The sequence below is a fragment of the Pogoniulus pusillus genome, chromosome 9 (assembly GCF_015220805.1).
Source record: "Pogoniulus pusillus isolate bPogPus1 chromosome 9, bPogPus1.pri, whole genome shotgun sequence".
Taxonomy (NCBI): Eukaryota; Metazoa; Chordata; class Aves; order Piciformes; family Lybiidae; genus Pogoniulus; species Pogoniulus pusillus.
The window spans coordinates 40,346,186-40,362,813 of NC_087272.1; the positions used below are offsets into that span (position 1 = coordinate 40,346,186).

General features: G+C 54.6%; 1 protein-coding gene across 12 annotated transcripts in view; it reads right to left on the reverse strand.

Annotated features, from left to right (window-relative positions):
* Nucleotides 1-16,628, reverse strand: part of SGCZ (sarcoglycan zeta) — a 165,021-nt gene that overhangs the window by 68,895 nt on the left and 79,498 nt on the right. For 2 of the 12 annotated variants that reach the window (XM_064149344.1, XM_064149348.1), the window contains exons 1-2: nt 2,245-2,273; nt 2,002-2,115 (exon numbers count right to left, since the gene is read on the reverse strand). The exons of 4 other annotated variants lie outside the window; for them this stretch is intronic. The gene's annotated coding sequence lies outside the window, so the exon portion shown is untranslated. Of the gene's footprint in view, nt 1-1,905; nt 2,116-2,244; nt 2,274-5,453; nt 5,588-6,728; nt 6,786-9,728; nt 9,772-12,898; nt 12,935-16,628 lie in introns of those variants that run through there. 6 more of the 12 variants (XM_064149342.1, XM_064149343.1, XM_064149346.1 and 3 more) reach the window with 6 other exon arrangements.

The following is a 16,628-nucleotide window of genomic DNA, read 5'->3' on the forward strand; positions in this document are numbered from 1 at the left end:
AGGGAGGATTGGCTCGGGAAGCTGTCGGCGTCAAACAGCTACGCACAGAGCTCACTGCCAGCATCTCCTGTAGCAGCTCAATTGCTTCTTCTCTTCTGGCACCCTAAACTGATTTCCAGAAAGAAAGGCAAAAGATGGCACTGAGTTAATGGAGATGACATTAAGTAGAGGGAGCAGACTGCCAGGGTCGTAGACCTGCATTCACAATGCTGGCAGGAGAGAGCAGATTCCTCTGAGCAGCTGTACCTGGGCTACAGCTGACAACTGCAAAGTGCCCTCCCTATGGCACTGCCCACTGAAGCCTTTCCAAGGACAGCCAGAGGCACCATAGCAACTCTGCCTGCTGTATCTGTTCCCTAGGCCACTAACTGCTGTCCCAGTATGACAACAGCCACATCCCCTTGTCATTTGGTACTGGGAACAGAAGTCAGTGTAGATGCCTACTGCCCTCATGGGCAGTTTGGTACCTGCCAGTTGTGTTTTCTGTTCAGTGGAATTGGGATCAGCTGCTCCAGGAGCTGCTAAGTGACTCAAAAGCATCTGAAGGGTGGTCTGAGAGCTCACTGCATCCCACAGAATACTTGAGACTGGAAGGGATCTCTGGAGATGCCCTTGTCCAATACCCTGCTCCAGCAGGGACACCTACAGCAGGTTCCTCCGGACCACATTCAAATGGGTTTTTCATCTCTCCAAGGACAGACTCCACAGCACTTCTGGAGCCAGTCCAGGAGGCCACCAAGATGCTGAGAGGGCTGCAGCAGCTCTGCTCTGAGCACAGGCTGAGAGAGTTGGGGCTGTGCAGCCTGGAGAGGAGAAGGCTTGGAGGAGACCTTGGAGTGGCCTTGCAGGATCCGAAGGGGGCTCCAGGAGGGCTGGGGAGGGACTATTGACAAGGTCTGGTAATGAGAGGAGGAGGAGGAATGGGTTTGAACTGGCAGAGGGGAGATTGAAACTGGATGTTAGGAAAGGGCTCTTTAGAGTGAGGGTGGTGAGACACTGGCACAGGCTGCCCAGGGAGGTTGTGAAGCACAGAATCACCCAATGTGATCTTCGATCTTGTGATTCTGTGCTCCACAACCTCCCTGGAGGTGTTCAAGGCCAGGCTGGATGAGTCCTTGAGTGACCTGCTCTAGTGGGAGGTGTCCTTGCCTATGTCGGGGGGTTGGAACTGGCTGAGCTTTGAGGTCTCTCCCAACCTAAACCATTCTGTGGTTCTATGAATCTGCTTTTCCTTGTGGGCCATGAAGAGCAGCTCTGACAGCAGTGTCACCAAGGCCCAAGGCAGCATGTCTTCACTGACACTCTGCTTGGCTTTATGCTGTTAATTAGGATGCCATTTTTTTTGCTAGGTCAATACAATAAGGTTGCTGCAGAGGCTTCATTACAGCTGCAGGCAGGGCAGCAGCTGAGGCATGCAGTTTTCTCCCTGTGATGCCAGTACTCACGGAACAGTTACTGGAACAACTGTCCATAGAAGGACAGTAATTGTCCACATCTCTAACGCTGCCCTTCGATGAAATTACCACTGCACAGAGATGGGTTGCAGTGAGCTGATACCATCATGGCTTAGTGAGAACATTTGTGGCTGCTCTCTCTTCAACGCAGTTAATTGCAATGTGCACTGCACAATGAGGTTCACAGCATGCTAAGAATGAATAATCATGTAATGAATAGAATCATCATCCCCCCTCCACTCTGCCACTTGGGATGCTTCTAAAGAGAATCCCAGAGTGGCTCAGGCTGGAAGGGAGCTCAGAGCTCACCTCCTCCAACCTCTCAACCACAGGCAGGGACAAGAAGGTTGAAAAGAACACAGAGCTAACGAAACAGCCAATTACTAACAACATCAACACCAGACACATTTATACAACTACAAGCCCAGCAAAAGCCCAGCAGGGGCAATACCCAGGAGGACAGCCCTCAACAGCAGGAGAAACAAGATCAGGAGGCTCTTCCCTCTTCCCCTTCACACTGGTGGTGATGCTGATGTCTGGGACACACCTGGGAGCCACCTCAAGTGAGCTGTGCAGGCTGACATGGAGCTGCCCATGGCCTGCAACCCACAGCTGGCCTGCTGCTGTCCCAGCAGAGCCAGGACAGTTTGCAAAGTGTGACCTGCAAGAATCAGGAGAGAGATTTCAGGAGCGCCAGGTTCACCAAGGGTGACACACTTAGCTCAGCTGAAGGAAGCAGGGGCAGGAATGCCCTGAACCCCAAGAAACACTCACTCCAGTCCACCCCTACCTGTAGGCTGCAGTAGAAAATCAATTTGTGTCCACACACAGGGAGTGCAGCCCGGCAGTACAGGTGGCCAAGAGAGCCAATGGCATCCTGGCCTGCATCAGGAGCAGTGTGGCCAGCAGGACAAGGGAGGTTATTCTGCCCCTGTACTCAGCACTGCTCAGGCCACCCCTGGAGTGCTGTGTCCAGTTCTGGGCTCCTCAATTCAAGAGAGATGTTGAGGTGCTGGAACATGTCCAGAGAAGGACAACAAAGCTGGTGAGGGGCCTGGAACACAAACCCTATGAGGAGAGGCTGAGGGAGCTGGGGGTGTGCAGCCTGGAGAAGAGGAGGCTCAGGGGTGATCTTATTACTGTCTACAACTACCTGAAGGGGCATTGTAGCCAGGTGGGGGGTGGCCTCTTCTCCCAGGCAACCAGCAACAGAACAAGGGGACACAGTCTCAAGTTGTGCCAGGGTAGGTATAGGCTGGGTGTTAGGAAGAAGTTCTTCACAGAGAGAGTGATTGGCATTGGAATGGGCTGCCCAGGGAGGGGGTGGAGGCACCGTCCCTGGGGGTCTTCAAGAAAAGCCTGGCTGAGGCACTTAGTGCCATGGCCTGGTTGGTTGGCTAGGGCTGGGTGCTAGGTTGGACTGGATGAGCTTGGAGGTCTCTTCCAACCTGGCTGATTCTATGATTCTACAGCTGGTAAAGAAATGCTTCTAGAGCTGCAGCCACAAGTGTGCCTCTTCTGGCCTGGCACAAACAGCTCCATCACTCCAGTTGAAGACACTGCAGAGTACAGAACAAGCCACCCTGAGTAAGTGCTGCCATGGGAAGGGCAGGAGCCAGCCTCCAAAAGGCACCGATTCCTGTTTGGGTTTGATTTGCACTCATGGGGTAAGCACCAACATCACACCCAAAATGACACTGAGCTTTTAACTCATGCCTAATCCAATGTGACTCTGACAATCTCCTACTCAAGGTGTAGCAGGAGACTTACAGAAGACTTCTTAAGCAATAGCAACTCTCATGGCACCAAATGCAAGCACAGCCCTTGGGCTTACAACACCACCAGCCTGGAGCAAACCTTACTGCTATCAGCAGCTCTAAACAGAAAGGCTGTAAGGCTGCATTTCACCTCTCTGCAGGATGGGGCACAGCCAGGGAACAGCAGAATGGGTCTTAACAGAAAGTAAATGGGATCAGATTGAACAAGGCCAAGTGCAGGGTTCTGCACTATGGCCACAACAACCCCAAGCAGTGCTACAGGCTGGGGCCAGAGTGGCTGAGAGCAGCCAGGCAGAGAGGGAGCTGGGGGTGATGGCAGAGAGGAGCTGAAGAGGAGGCAGCAGTGCCCAGGTGGGCAGCAGAGCCAATGGCATCCTGGGCTGGCTCAGGAGCAGTGTGGGCAGCAGGACAAGGGAGGTTCTTGTGCCCACCCCTGTGCTCAGCACTGCTCAGGCCACCCCTGGACTGCTGTGTCCAGTTCTGGGCTCCTGAATTGAAGAGAGCTGTTGAGGTGCTGGAAGGTGTGGAGAGAAGGGCAGCAAGGCTGGGGAGGGGCCTGGAGCACAGCCCTGTGAGAAGAGGCTGAGGGAGCTGGGGGTGTGCAGCCTGCAGCAGAGGAGGCTCAGGGCAGAGCTCATTGCTGCCTGCAGCTGCCTGCAGGGAGGCTGTAGCCAGGTGGGGTTGGGCTCTGCTGCCAGCAGCCAGCAACAGAACAAGGGGACACAGCCTGGAGCTGTGCCAGGGCAGGTCTAGGCTGGATGTGAGGAGGGAGTTGTTGTCAGAGAGAGTGATTGGCATTGGAATGGGCTGCCCAGGGAGGTGGTGGAGTGGCTGTGGCTGGAGGTGTTGAAGCCAAGCCTGGCTGGGGCACTTAGTGCCATGGTCTGGTTGGTTGGGCAGGGCTGGGTGCTAGGCTGGGCTGGCTGAGCTTGGTGCTCTCTTCCACCCTGCTGGATTCAGTGACTCCAAGATAAGAAGTGCCTTTTTCAGTCCTGCTCTTCTCCTGATGAGGCAGGCTCTCTGCTGTGGAGGAATTACTGCCTGCAACACTGTTCTTGCTTTCCATTGCAAAGATTCCCTGCTCAGCTTTATTCATGGCATTGTTTGTTCATCTGAATCTTCCCATTATTGACTGGAGGCTGGTCACAGCCTTGTAGGAGGAGAGAGCTGAAAGACATGAGAGGCATCTAGGGCTTCCCATGACTTGGAATAAGCAGAGGAGTCAAGACCCCCCTGTACCATCAGTGAGGCTGAACAAAGATCTTTATGCCCTTTTCTAATGCTGTTATTGCAACAGTCAGTGAGAAAAGAACCCTACAATGCCTCAGGCTGGAAGGGAGCTCAGAGCTCAGCCCCTCCACCCTCCCCACCATGCCCAGGGACACCTCTCAGCTACACTCAGCTGCTCAAGGCCTCATCCAGCCTGGCCTGCAGCACCCCCAGCAAGGAGGCAGACACAGCCTCCCTGGGCAGCCTGGGACACACTCTCAGCACCCTCACACTCAGCAACTCCTTCCTCAGCTCCACTCTCAGCCTGCTCTGCCTCAGCTCCAAACCATTGCCCCTTGGGCTGTCTCTAGAGCCCCTGATGCAAAGTCCCTCTGCAGCCTTCCTGCAGGATCCTTCAGCTCTTGGCAGGCAGCTCTAAGGTGCTCCTGGAGCCTTCTCTTGCTGTTGGCAATGCTTCATTCTGCCACCCTGACCCACACTCTGCACAGCAGATGATGTCTTTTAGGACCTCTGACACTTGTGCTCATGCTCATTAGCTGCCAGTGCCTACAGGGAGAGGTTACACAACTTCACTTGCGTTGGCTGCAGAGACAATTGTGGGGCCAGGTTTGCAATTCTGAGCACAGCAGCTCACTAAATCATTCTTCTGCAGTGCTGCTCATTTGCATAATTAAAAGCTGGCAGCTCCTCAGTCAGTGTTCATTTCCTTCACCTACTTGTAATGTTCCCCAGCTTTCCCAGCGTGCAGAATTAAAAGGCACATTTACACCCCATAAATAAATAATGCTAATCACCAACTACCTACTTTGAGATCCATCAGCTGCTGAGCTGCCTCTTGCTCTGCCCTGCAGCAGCACAGAAGGGCTGACCTCAGTTCTCAGGGCAGCTTAAGAGGTGCAGAGTATATATTTTCCTGGTGGCAACGATTCAAGGGCAAAGTTGTTCTGCTCCTGAGTTGTGCCCACCAACGAGTAGCAAAGTAAAAACCAACCTGTACGACATGCAACAAGGTGGGAAACCACCAACAAACAGGCATGGACCTGGTGGAGCAGGTCCAGAGGAGGCCAGGAAGACGATCAGGGGCTGGAGCACCTCTGCTGCCAGGGCGAGCTGGGGGCATTCAGCCTGGAGATGACACCAAACAGACCTAAAAGTGACCTTCCAGGACCTGAAGGGGGCTACAAGCAGGCTGCAGAGGGACTGTTCCCAAAGGCCTGCGGGGACAGGACAAGTGGAACGGTTTGAAAAGAGAGCAGAGCAGATTGAGATTGGGTGTAAGGAACAAGTTCTCCACCAGAAGGCTGCTGGAATGCTGCCCAGGCAGGGAGTTGAGGCTCCACTCCTGGAGATACTCAGGATCAAGTGGGACAAGGCTCTAAGAAACCTGATCTATTGGAGGGTGTCCCTGCTGACTGCAGGGGGGTTGGACTGGGTGACCTCTGGAGGTCGCTTCCAGCCCCTGCATGCTGTGACTCAGTGAGTAGCCAGCCCTTTTCTGTGGATCTGCTGAGCCAGAAGCCCCAGCCCCATGAGCAGGAACTCCTCCAGCAGCACACATCACAGCCCAGCAGTGCAGCTCAGTCATTCCCACGGGTTCTCAGCCTGGCAGCCCATTCATCTGAAGCTCTCGCTATGAGAGCTGCTGAAGATAAGCACCGGGACACGGTAAGTCAGCTCAAAGCTGGGATGCATTGCCCTCCACAAGCATCACTCACTGTCCAGCAACAAGACAGGAAAGAGCTGGAGAAAGTTTCTCTCAGCACAGACACCCTGCGGTGAGTGGCTGCAATCACACCAAGCAAGCTGACCACTGAGTTAGCGATCCCAGCAGGAAAAGACGTTAGTAAAGACATTACCTTTTCAGGTGTGACTTTCAACCGGCATACAGCTGCCAGTATTGTGCATGTAGAACCACAGACTCAGGCAGGGGTGGAAGGGACCACAAAGGTCATCTGGCTCCAACCCCTGAGGGACACCACTTGTCCAGCTGGAAACTGGAGGCATGGAGTCACTGAGCACTACCCCCTGCGTGCAGCCATCCAAACCATTCCTCGGCCACTGAGGAGCCCACCCACCAAGCCCACTTCTCTCCAGCTCAGAGGCAATGCTGCCCAGGGCTTCACTCAGTCCAGACGGACCACAGGCAGAGCTCTGCCCCTGCCACGGATGCAGTGGCTCCACCACAGAAAGCCACGGGGCTGGTGGGGCAGGGCTTGCCCTCAGTAGAGCTGTGCTGGCTGCCCCTAGCACCAGCAACAAAACACACCTGCTGTGACTGCTGCTTGGTGTTCGTCGTGCACAGCAGAGCCACTTGCAGCAGGCCAGCCAGGAAGCAGCAGCACCAAGGCAAAGCAAGCCACGGTTCTGTCATGGGCTGTGCCTGCTCCCCAGGCTTTCCAGGACAGGGCTGAGCTGTACCACCTTCTGCTGTGAAGCTGAGAGAGCAACGCTGACTGCTGACAGAGCAGCTGCCTGCCACCCAGCACCACCCCAGGGACACCAGGGGACTTCCAGGGACAGCAGCTCTCTGGTTTGTTCAAGTGACAGCAGCTTCGACTCTCCTAAAGCATACTTCAACAGCCTGAACAGCAGCTCTGGTGGGAGCCCTCATCTGCCAGAGAGCAGAATGCTCCCCAGGAAATTAAATGCTCTCCTCCCTTTCCAGTGCTAATCTCTACTATGTCAAAGTCCAGTCTATGAAAATAACACCAAAGCAAAGCCTGGACACATGCTGCATGCACCAAGGGCACGGGAATGCTGCCTCTGCACGTGGGTCCAGACCCTGCACCCAACCCAAAAGCCAGAGGACTTGGGAAATGAGGCTCTCTTTTCTTCCACTGATGTTAAAAAAGGCATTTCCCACTCAGGGAAAGACAGGGGGTTCTCTCCCTCTATCTGCTCTCAGGAGACCTTGCCTGGACCACTGCACCCAGTTCTGCTGCCACCAGCACAAGGGCATGGAACTGTCTGAGAGGGTCCAGAGGAGGCCTCAAAGATGATCAGAGGGCTGGAGAAGGTCACCTAGCAACAGAACCAGCTCAGGCAAAGCAGGTAGCTGCACTCTCTGGAGTGGTGCTAAAGCAGCATCTCCTGCAGGCATGGCCACAGAATCCCAGCAGGGCTCAGGCTGCAAGGGAGCTGAGAGCTCACCTGCCCCAACCATGCCCAGGGACACCCCTCAGCTGCTCAAGGCCTCATCCAGCCTGGCCTGCAGCACCCCCAGCAAGGAGGCAGCCACAGCCTCCCTGGGCAGCCTGGGACACACTCTCAGCACCCTCACACTCAACAACTCCTTCCTCAGCTCCACTCTCAGCCTGCTCTGCCTCAGCTCCAAACCATTGCCCCTTGGGCTGTCTCTAGAGCCCCTGATGCAAAGTCCCTCTGCAGCCTTCCTGCAGGATCCTTCAGCTCTTGGCAGGCAGCTCTGAGGTGCCCCTGGAGCCTTCTCCCTGCAGGCTGCACCCCCCCAGCTCCCTGAGGCTATAAAGCCACAGAGCTAAACAAAACCAAGCCTTGTGGCCAACTTCTGAGGCTTTTGCATGTACAGATTTGGACTTCAAATTTCAATCTACTACACAAACACTGATCTGTTATTATTCTACCTTAAGCAATCCTGATTTACTCATAGGGTCTTTTTCTACCCATCAGGATGATAAATCCACATCTTGCTGAACGTGAACTTGTGATGGAGAGCTCAGCTGGGAGCTTGGCTGGAGCACAGGTTCAACCCTTAACTCAAATACAAGCCAGCACTTCCCCAGCGCAAGGAGTGCTTAGGTTCCTCAGCTCTCCACTCCAGAGCTCAGCATGGCAGCGTGAAGTGCAATGATCCTCGGGGTCCCTGCTGCTTCATAAGCCAGTTTTAATAAGCACTTTAACTGCAGAGAGAATGTTCATGTGGGGAGCCTTGAAGTGCTAGGAGGTTGCTTAAAAGGAGTTGTAAATGGTACAGTGTGCAGCTCAGAAAAGGTCTGCTTCGTCCTGGCCACAGCAACCCCAGAGGACCTCTGTGCTACACAGCTACAGAAGCAGTGCAACAGAAGATGACAGAATCACAGAACCTCAGGGGTTGGAAAGGACCTCCAGAGATCATTCAGTGAGATCCCCTGCCAGGGCAGGGCACACAGGAACACAGCCGGGGGGCTGGAAAGTCCCCAGAGCAGGAGAATCCGCAGCCTCTGGGCAGCCTGCTCCAGGGCTCTGGCACTCTCACCACACACAAGTGTCTCCTCGTGTTGAGGTGGAAGCTCCTGGGTTCCAGCTTGTCCCCGTTGTTCCTTGTCCTGTCACTGGGCACCAGCAAACAGAGCCTGGCACCTTCATCCTGACACCCACTCTCAGGCATTTAGTCATTGATCAGATCCCCTCTCAGCCTTCTCCCCTCCAGACTGCACAGCCCTAGGGCTCTCAGCCTTTCTGTTCCAGCCCCTAGCCATCCTCACAGGTCTCCACTAGAATACACAGAATACATGAAAGCAATTAATACTTAATTACTGAGCCAAAAAGCAGGAGGACTGAGTTGCTTGGTTCTGCTTCATTAATTTTGTGAGATTGCCATCAGTGCATTTGCTTTATGTGTCTGTTCTCATGTAGCTGCTCACCTTGCCCAGTGACCATTCCCCTTCCCAGCTGCTCACCTTGCCCAGTGACCATTCCCCTTCCCAGCTGCTCACCTTGCCCAGTGACCATTCCCCTTCCCAGCTGCTCTCCTTGCCCCAGTGACCATTTCCCTTCCCAGCTGCTCTCCTTGCCCCAGTGACCATTCCCCTTCCCAGTTGCTCACCTTGCCCCAGTGACCATTCCCCTTCCCAGTTGCTCTCCTTGCCCCAGTGACCATTCCCCTTCCCAGTTGCTCTCCTTGCCCCAGTGACCATTTCCCTTCCCAGCTGCTCTCCTTGCCCCAGTGACCATTCCCCTTCCCAGTTGCTCTCTTTGCCCCAGTGACCATTCCCCTTCCCAGCTGCTCTCCTTGCCCCAGTGACCATTTCCCTTCCTAGACAAACACATTACCATTACTGATCAGTCAGTTGATTATATTTGCAGCCATGGCAGATGAATAGCCCTTTCCCCTGAGATGTAAACTGCCTGTGCTTCATGGCCAGCAGAAGAGAGAGGAAGTCTTGGCAGAGGACCCAAGGCAGGATGCAGCAGTGGAAAGACTGCACTGCACAGACTCCTTCAAACCAACAAGACACTCCCAAGTGGCCCATAGCTAACACACACTTTGCTGGAAGAACACCCCTTGTGTATGTCCTGATGATGTTACCTTAGAGCAGCACATCACAGCAGGTTCACAGCTTCTCATAATGCTGAGGAGAAAAGGGGAAATGGAAGTTTAAGAAACCAAGGACTGCTCCTGAGCAACCAGTGATGGGGTGAGAGGCCATGGGTTTGGTTGTGCCAGGGTTAGCCTGGACATGAGGAAAAGCCTCTTTAGTGAGAGAGCGCTGAGGGGTTCCAACAGGCTGCCCAGGGAGCTGGAGTCACCATTCCTGGAGGTGATCAGGAAGCTGCACATATGGACCTCCAGGACATGGTTTAGTGGTTGTGGTAGCTGGGTTATGGCTGACTTAATGACCGTACAGGTCTTTTCCAGCCTCAGTGATTCTCTAATTCAGTCCAACCCCAGTAGACATATTAAAATCCTAGCAGAAGAGACTTTGTGAAGTTAAAGATGTAGCAACCTGCACTGGGCAACCATGTCCTCGTTTGTGCTCAGCTGGCAGACAGCAGTGTCAGAGAGCAGATGTCTGCCATCACCACACTGCAGCTGGAGCAGCAGCAGTAATGCTACAACAGCTGCCAGCACTCCGTGTCACCAAGCACACTGCACAGCTAGTTCAGTCCTGCTTCTTGCCTGGGTTTGCACTTCAGGCTACCATCCCTAGGCTGCATCCTGTGCATGAACTAAGTGCCCAATCCTTGGCACAAGCAGCAGCAGTGCTGCTCTACAGGCACTTGCTGCCACCTCTGAACACGAGTCTCTCTCACCCATCGTTCCACCTCTTCTCCCTGGGGGAAGGGCTATGCTCCCTCAAGCTGTGCTCTGCTGCAAGCAGCACCTTATTCCTGTGCTGCTGTGTGGCATATCCCAGAAAAGGTGTGCAGCTCAGAAGCTACCCAGCAGGAAGTGGTAGAGCATCCCAACCGGTCTCTTTGGGAGGGAAGGGCATTGTGCCATTTGCCAGCATGCCAGCTGGGAAGGAGATGTCTTCACAAAACATCAGGGCTACTGCACTTCATCTGCCACCTCGTCAGAGAGCGACCCTGGTTGTGGGATGGCAGAAGTCACAGATGAAGATCTACTTCTCTCTCTTTGGTGCTGCTGAAGAGCACTGTCTGTGCTGAGAAGTACCTCCACAAGCAAAATCAGGCTGAGCTGTGCCTTGATCTCCTGTCACAGTCAAGCCTTTGATGTTTCAGGAGTTTCCCATTTGCATTCTCAGACGACTGCAGATGCTCATTCAGGACACAGGCATCCTACCCACTTGTTCCTGAACAGAAACTACTACACACCTTAACAACACTGGATTAAAATTGGAACTGAGTTTTAGCTTCTCTCCTGCCTTGGGCTCATCAGGATGCAGAAGATCCTAGGGGTGTCTGCTAAAAGCTGGCACTCCATTGTGCTCCCAGATAATGAATGCTCCCTGGCAATTACACAGATGCAGAAAAGCTTCCAAACATCAAGGCAGGCAGCAAGAAGGTTCCACAGTGAAAAATAAACCAAAGCCATACTGAAAAGACCCAACGCTGCATTAGGGATTCTCTGTGCCAAATGTGCTAGAAGAGGATAATCTTTAATGAATATGGAAAGATCAATCTCAGTAGTAACACAGCTGCAGCATTCTCTGCATGGCTCAGGCTGCAAAGGAGCTCAGAGCTCATCCCCTCCACTCTCCCCACCATGCCCAGGGACACCTCTCAGCTACACTCAGCTGCTCAAGGCCTCATCCAGCCTGGCCTGCAGCACCCCCAGCAAGGAGGCAGCCACAGCCTCCCTGGGCAGCCTGGGACACACTCTCAGCACCCTCACACTCAGCAACTCCTTCCTCAGCTCCACACCATTGCCCCTTGGGCTGTCTCCTAGAGCCCCTGATGCAAAGTCCCTCTGCAGCCTCCCTGCAGGCTGCCTTCAGCTCTTGGCAGGCAAACCTTTTAACCCAAGTACCTTAGACATCACACCCAAAGTTATTTGTGCCACTGCAAGAAAAGAAGTAGCCCCAGACCCACAGCAAAGCATGGTCAGTGGAGAGTATCCTCGGTAGAGGACTGGGCTTGTTCTGTAGTGCTATGGCCTGGCCAATTGGCATGGGCTGGGTGATAGGCTGGGCGAGCTTGGAGGTCTCTTCCAACCTGCTTGGTTCTAGGATTCTATGACCTGTAACTGACAGAGCTGCACCTGGAGATGAATCAAAGCCAACAGTGAGCTTGTGTTAATGGAGTGATGACAGTAACAATAGTGCAGTTCATTATCAGCAATGAGAGCCAGCTGCTGCTGCAGCTATTTGCTGTTTCACAGACTTCCACAGACTCAATCCAAGGCAGCTTTACTCAAACTGGACTTTGCAAAGTCACTGAGCAGCATCTCTGTCACAGCTCATCACTAGGTAATGAGTTCCATTTCTCAGACACAGAGAGCAGTGCTTGGGGAGTACCAGCCTGGCCTTTCAGGACAGGTAGTGCTCTGACAGAAATAGATGCCTTGCCTTGTACTCTCTCCAGCACTCCAGGACTTATTGCCCCCAAAGGTATTTTTGCAATTCATTCATCTCTGTACCTGGAAAATTCCAAAGTTTATGCTGAGTTTATGCAGATGTAGATCTGGAATCTCAGCTTTCAAACACTCAGAAATGCATCTGGAGCAGACCCATTGGTTCCCAAGAGCTGGATAACCTGACTCAAAGACAACAGAAGCCATTGGGAGGTCTAGGCTGGATGTGAGGAGGAAGTTCCTGGCAGAGAGAGTGATTGGCATTGGAATGGGCTGCTCAGGGAGGTGGTGGAGTGGCTGTAGGTGTTGAAGCCAAGCCTGGCTGGGGCACTTAGTGCCATGGTCTGGTTGGTTGGGCAGGGCTGGGTGAGCTTGGAGCTCTCTGCCAACCTGCTTGGTTTGTTTCTATTCTACTTTCTGCATGATATGGTTTAAGGTGAATCTTGCAGAGTAGGGTTATAGACTGGACTTGATGATCCTGAGGGGCTTTGCCAACCTGGATGGTTCTGAATTTAGTCCTGCCTTTTCCACAGCTTTACAAGTGAGCAGAAAGCAGCAGCTTAAACAGAGAGGAGCTCAGCTTAAGTAAGGAGACCCAGCCAGCACCCACAGGTGATGTTAGATAGAAACAAGCCTTATGGTCACTCTAACCGGGGGGCCACCAGGCCCCCCGGCCTTTAGATCCCACTCCCAATCACCCAGTGTGCACCATGGGGACTCACCAGTGATGACAAGAGGAGGATCCCTCTGCCCAGTTCAGCAAACTTGGGGCTTCTGTCTTTGCTGGGGCTGATTATAAAGGAGAGTGGGCAGGGAGGGCAAAGTGGTCACACCTGGGGTGGGAGGAGACTTCAACAGAGCCCAGGTGCTGTGGGTTTGGGGGAGGGAAGGGGGAAAATGGGGCAAGTGGGAGGAAAAGGGGCAGTGTGATCTGGTAAAGGTAATCCTGCCCTGGTGGGGTGGACTTGATGACCTTTCAAGGTCTCTTCCAGCCTCTACCGTTCTGAGATTCTGTGCTTTCCTTCTGATTCACCTGGCATGAGTACTCAGGGCACACTCTAGTAAAGCTCACCTGCCTTCCTCTGGACAAAAGCTACACCCTGGTAAGCCTAAGTGACTAAAGCACACCACCTCCTTCGAGGTAAGCCCACTGGAGAGGGCAGCATTGGCACCCCCTGCCCCACCAAGGGCTGTTTTTTGTCTGCATGGCTCCACAAGAGTAGAAGAAAGGCTCCATCACCACTGCAGTCACCTGCCACGGGAGCGTTCCATGGCTGCAAAGGTGCTGCAAGGAGGCACCCCTAGGACAAGCACTCCTTGCAAGGGAACTATTGCCTCTGCCAGCCACTGCTGTCCTGAAAGCACAGGACTGAGGGCAGCCCAGGACAGGCAGCATTGGGCCCTGGGTAACTGGGCACTGATTGGGAATTGCTCTGCCTCTCGCTCATTGAAAACAAACCCAACCAACCCCAGCCCCAACCCAACCAAGCAGCCAACACCCCCAACAACACACACAAAAGCAAACCCAGCCAAACACAACCAAAGCAAATCAAAATCCCCAAAGCAAAAGGCAAAGCAGGTCTCCCTGAGGAGAGGGAGAAAGGGCTGTTCTGAGGCACCGGGAGGGACCTGAGAGTATGTTGTGGCTGGCATCTGAGAGGATGCCCAAAGGAGAGGATTTGCCCTGCAAGGACACAGCAAGCAAGGCAAAGGCACCTGGCACAGTTGTTTACTCCATCCTGCCCCGCAGAGCTGAGCTTCTCCAACCTCACAGGTCAGCCAGGTCTAACAGAAACCTGTTTCACAGATGATAAAGCTTTGCTGTTCTGGAAAGGGGGTAGGGCTCGGGCGCTGTGCCTGTGAGATGAGCTCAAGCCCCACTTCCTCTGTCAGTTTGCTTAGCAAAATGGATTCGGGCAGGAAATCGATAAGGCAGAAGCGACCTTCCAAAGTGCTCAGCCTGAGCTGCAGCAGCATGGAGGCAGCACGGAGTCCCAGGAGAGACAGCCCCGAACCAGGGTGGGCAAACTGTTGTTCCAGGGAATCAAAACAAGCGGAGCAACAAGAAAATCAATAGTCCTGCAGCCGCCGGAGGCCGCAGAGTGGAGAGACGTGCGGCGAGCGCCGCTCCGAGCAGAGGGCAGCCGAGCCCGGCTGGAGCCGGAGAGCAGAGGGCAGCCGAGCCCGGCTGGAGCCGGAGAGCAGAGGGCAGCCGAGCCCGGCTGGAGCCGGAGAGCAGAGGGCAGCCGAGCCCGGCTGGAGCCGCGCACCGCAGCGGCCGCGCCTGGCTGCTGCCTCACTGCAGAGACCGCCCAGGCTGGACGCGGAGCGAGCACAGCTGCCCCCCGAGCGCTGCCCCCTGAGCCCAGCACAGCTGCCCCCCGAGCGCTGCCCCCCGAGCGCTGCCCCCTGAGCCCAGCACAGCTGCCCCCCGAGCGCTGCCCCCGAGCCGAGCACAGCTGCCCCTGAGCTCTGCCCCCTGAGCCCAGCACAGCTGCCCCCCGAGCGCTGCCCCCCGAGCCGAGCACAGCTGCCCCTGAGCTCTGCCCCCTGAGCCCAGCACAGCTGCCCCCCGAGCGCTGCCTCCCGAGCCGAGCACAGCTGCCCCTGAGCGCTGCCCCCCGAGCCCAGCACAGCTGCCCCCCGAGCGCACAGCTGCCCCTGAGCGCTGCCCCCCGAGCCGAGCCCAGCCCCCGAGCGCTGCCCCCCGAGCCGAGCACAGCTGCCCCTGAGCGCTGCCCCCCGAGCCCTGCCCGGAGCGCACGGAGCAGAGCAAGCTGAGCCCGCGCAGAACGGTGCCACAGTCCTCAGCTGCACACAAGTACCAACTTCTCTCCCAGTGCCCCCGGCCTGTTCTAGTGGGAGGTGTCCCTGCCTATGGATGATCCTGGAGGGCCCTTCCAAACTAAACCATTCCATGGCTCTGTAACTCCTACCAGCCCAGGTGGCTCAAAACCTCAGTCTGGCCTGCACCACCTCCAGGGAGGGGGCAGGCACAACTGCCCTGGGCAGCCTGTTCCAGTGTCTCCCCTCCCCCACCGTCACCAATTTCTCCCCAGTCTGCAGTCTTAACCTGTGCTCCTCAAGCTTCAGTCCACTGCCCTTCACCCTGCCACTGCAAGCCCTTGTCGAAGTCCCCCAGCACTCTTGTGGGCCCCCTGCAGGCTGCCCAGCTGCAATCCCCAGGGCTGCAGGCTCGTACCAGAACACTGATGGCACTACTCTCGGTGTCACTGTCTCAAGCACTACGGAAAATGCTCCTAGTGTTGGTGCTCAACGGGGATGAAATCCTGCTTTGCCATCCCAGACTGAATCTCTTCTTTCACATAAACTGCACAGACCTTGAACTACTGAACTAAGGACCTGGCCAATGCCTGTGATGAATTTCTGGGGCAGCTTGTTGCTCTTCTCTCCTTAAAGAGAAAAGATCTCTGCCTGGCCTTCTCTCCCTTGTTTTGCCTGTGCCCTGGAAGCACTCATTCTCTGAAGATGACACTGGCTACTGCAGCTTCCCTCATACAAATCACACATGGGACAGCCACATGCTTGGTTGTGATCTGAAATGCATTTGATTTTCATGTGATCATTTCCTTCACACTACAGAAACAGGACTTGCTGAATGCCCTTCATTTTAGAGACAAAGCAGACTTGGCTGTGTTCTGGCAGACATTACTTTTAGCCTGGAGGAGGCTCAGGGCAGACCTCATTGCTCTCTACAAATCCCTGAAGCGAGGCTGTAGCCAGGTGGGGTTGGGCTCTGCTGCCAGACAAGCAGAAACAGAAGGGGACACAGCCTGAAGCTGTGCCAGGGCAGGTCTAGACTGGATGTTAGGAGGAAGTTGTTGGCAGAGAGAGTGATTGGCATTGGAATGGGCTGCCCAGGGAGGTGGTGGAGTGGCTGTGCCTGGAGGTGTTGAAGCCTAAGCCTGGCTGAGGCACTTAGTGCCATGGTCTGGGTGACTGGCGAGGGTGCTAGGTTGGGCTGGATGAGCTTGGAGCTCTCTTCCAGCCTGCTTGGTTCTATGATTCTATGACTTTTGATCTGTCTCCTCTTTTAGAGGGTTTCTCAAGCAGGTGAGATGAAATACCTGCTTTTACTGTGTTCCTTTCCTTTTTTATTGCTCCTTAAACATCTCAGGGAATTGGAGGTATGAGACAAACACTGTTATTGCCTGGAGGAGAACCATCGCTGAAGCTACACCAATCTTTCACACAATCAACTTCTATTGTGTTACCTGTGCCACATGGCCAGAGAAACCAACCCTGCCAAGCAGGCTGCCCCTTCAGATCAGAGCATCTCTCACACAGGTCCTGCTCTCTTGAGCTCACTCAAGCAGGTGGTAAAGGTGGGGGGAACACAGGCTGCAACCGGGGATGGAAGAGGAAGAGCCCGCACACGCCAGGCTTCAAACGGAGGGAGGCTGTAGCATCGTGAGCAGCATTAAATAGGAG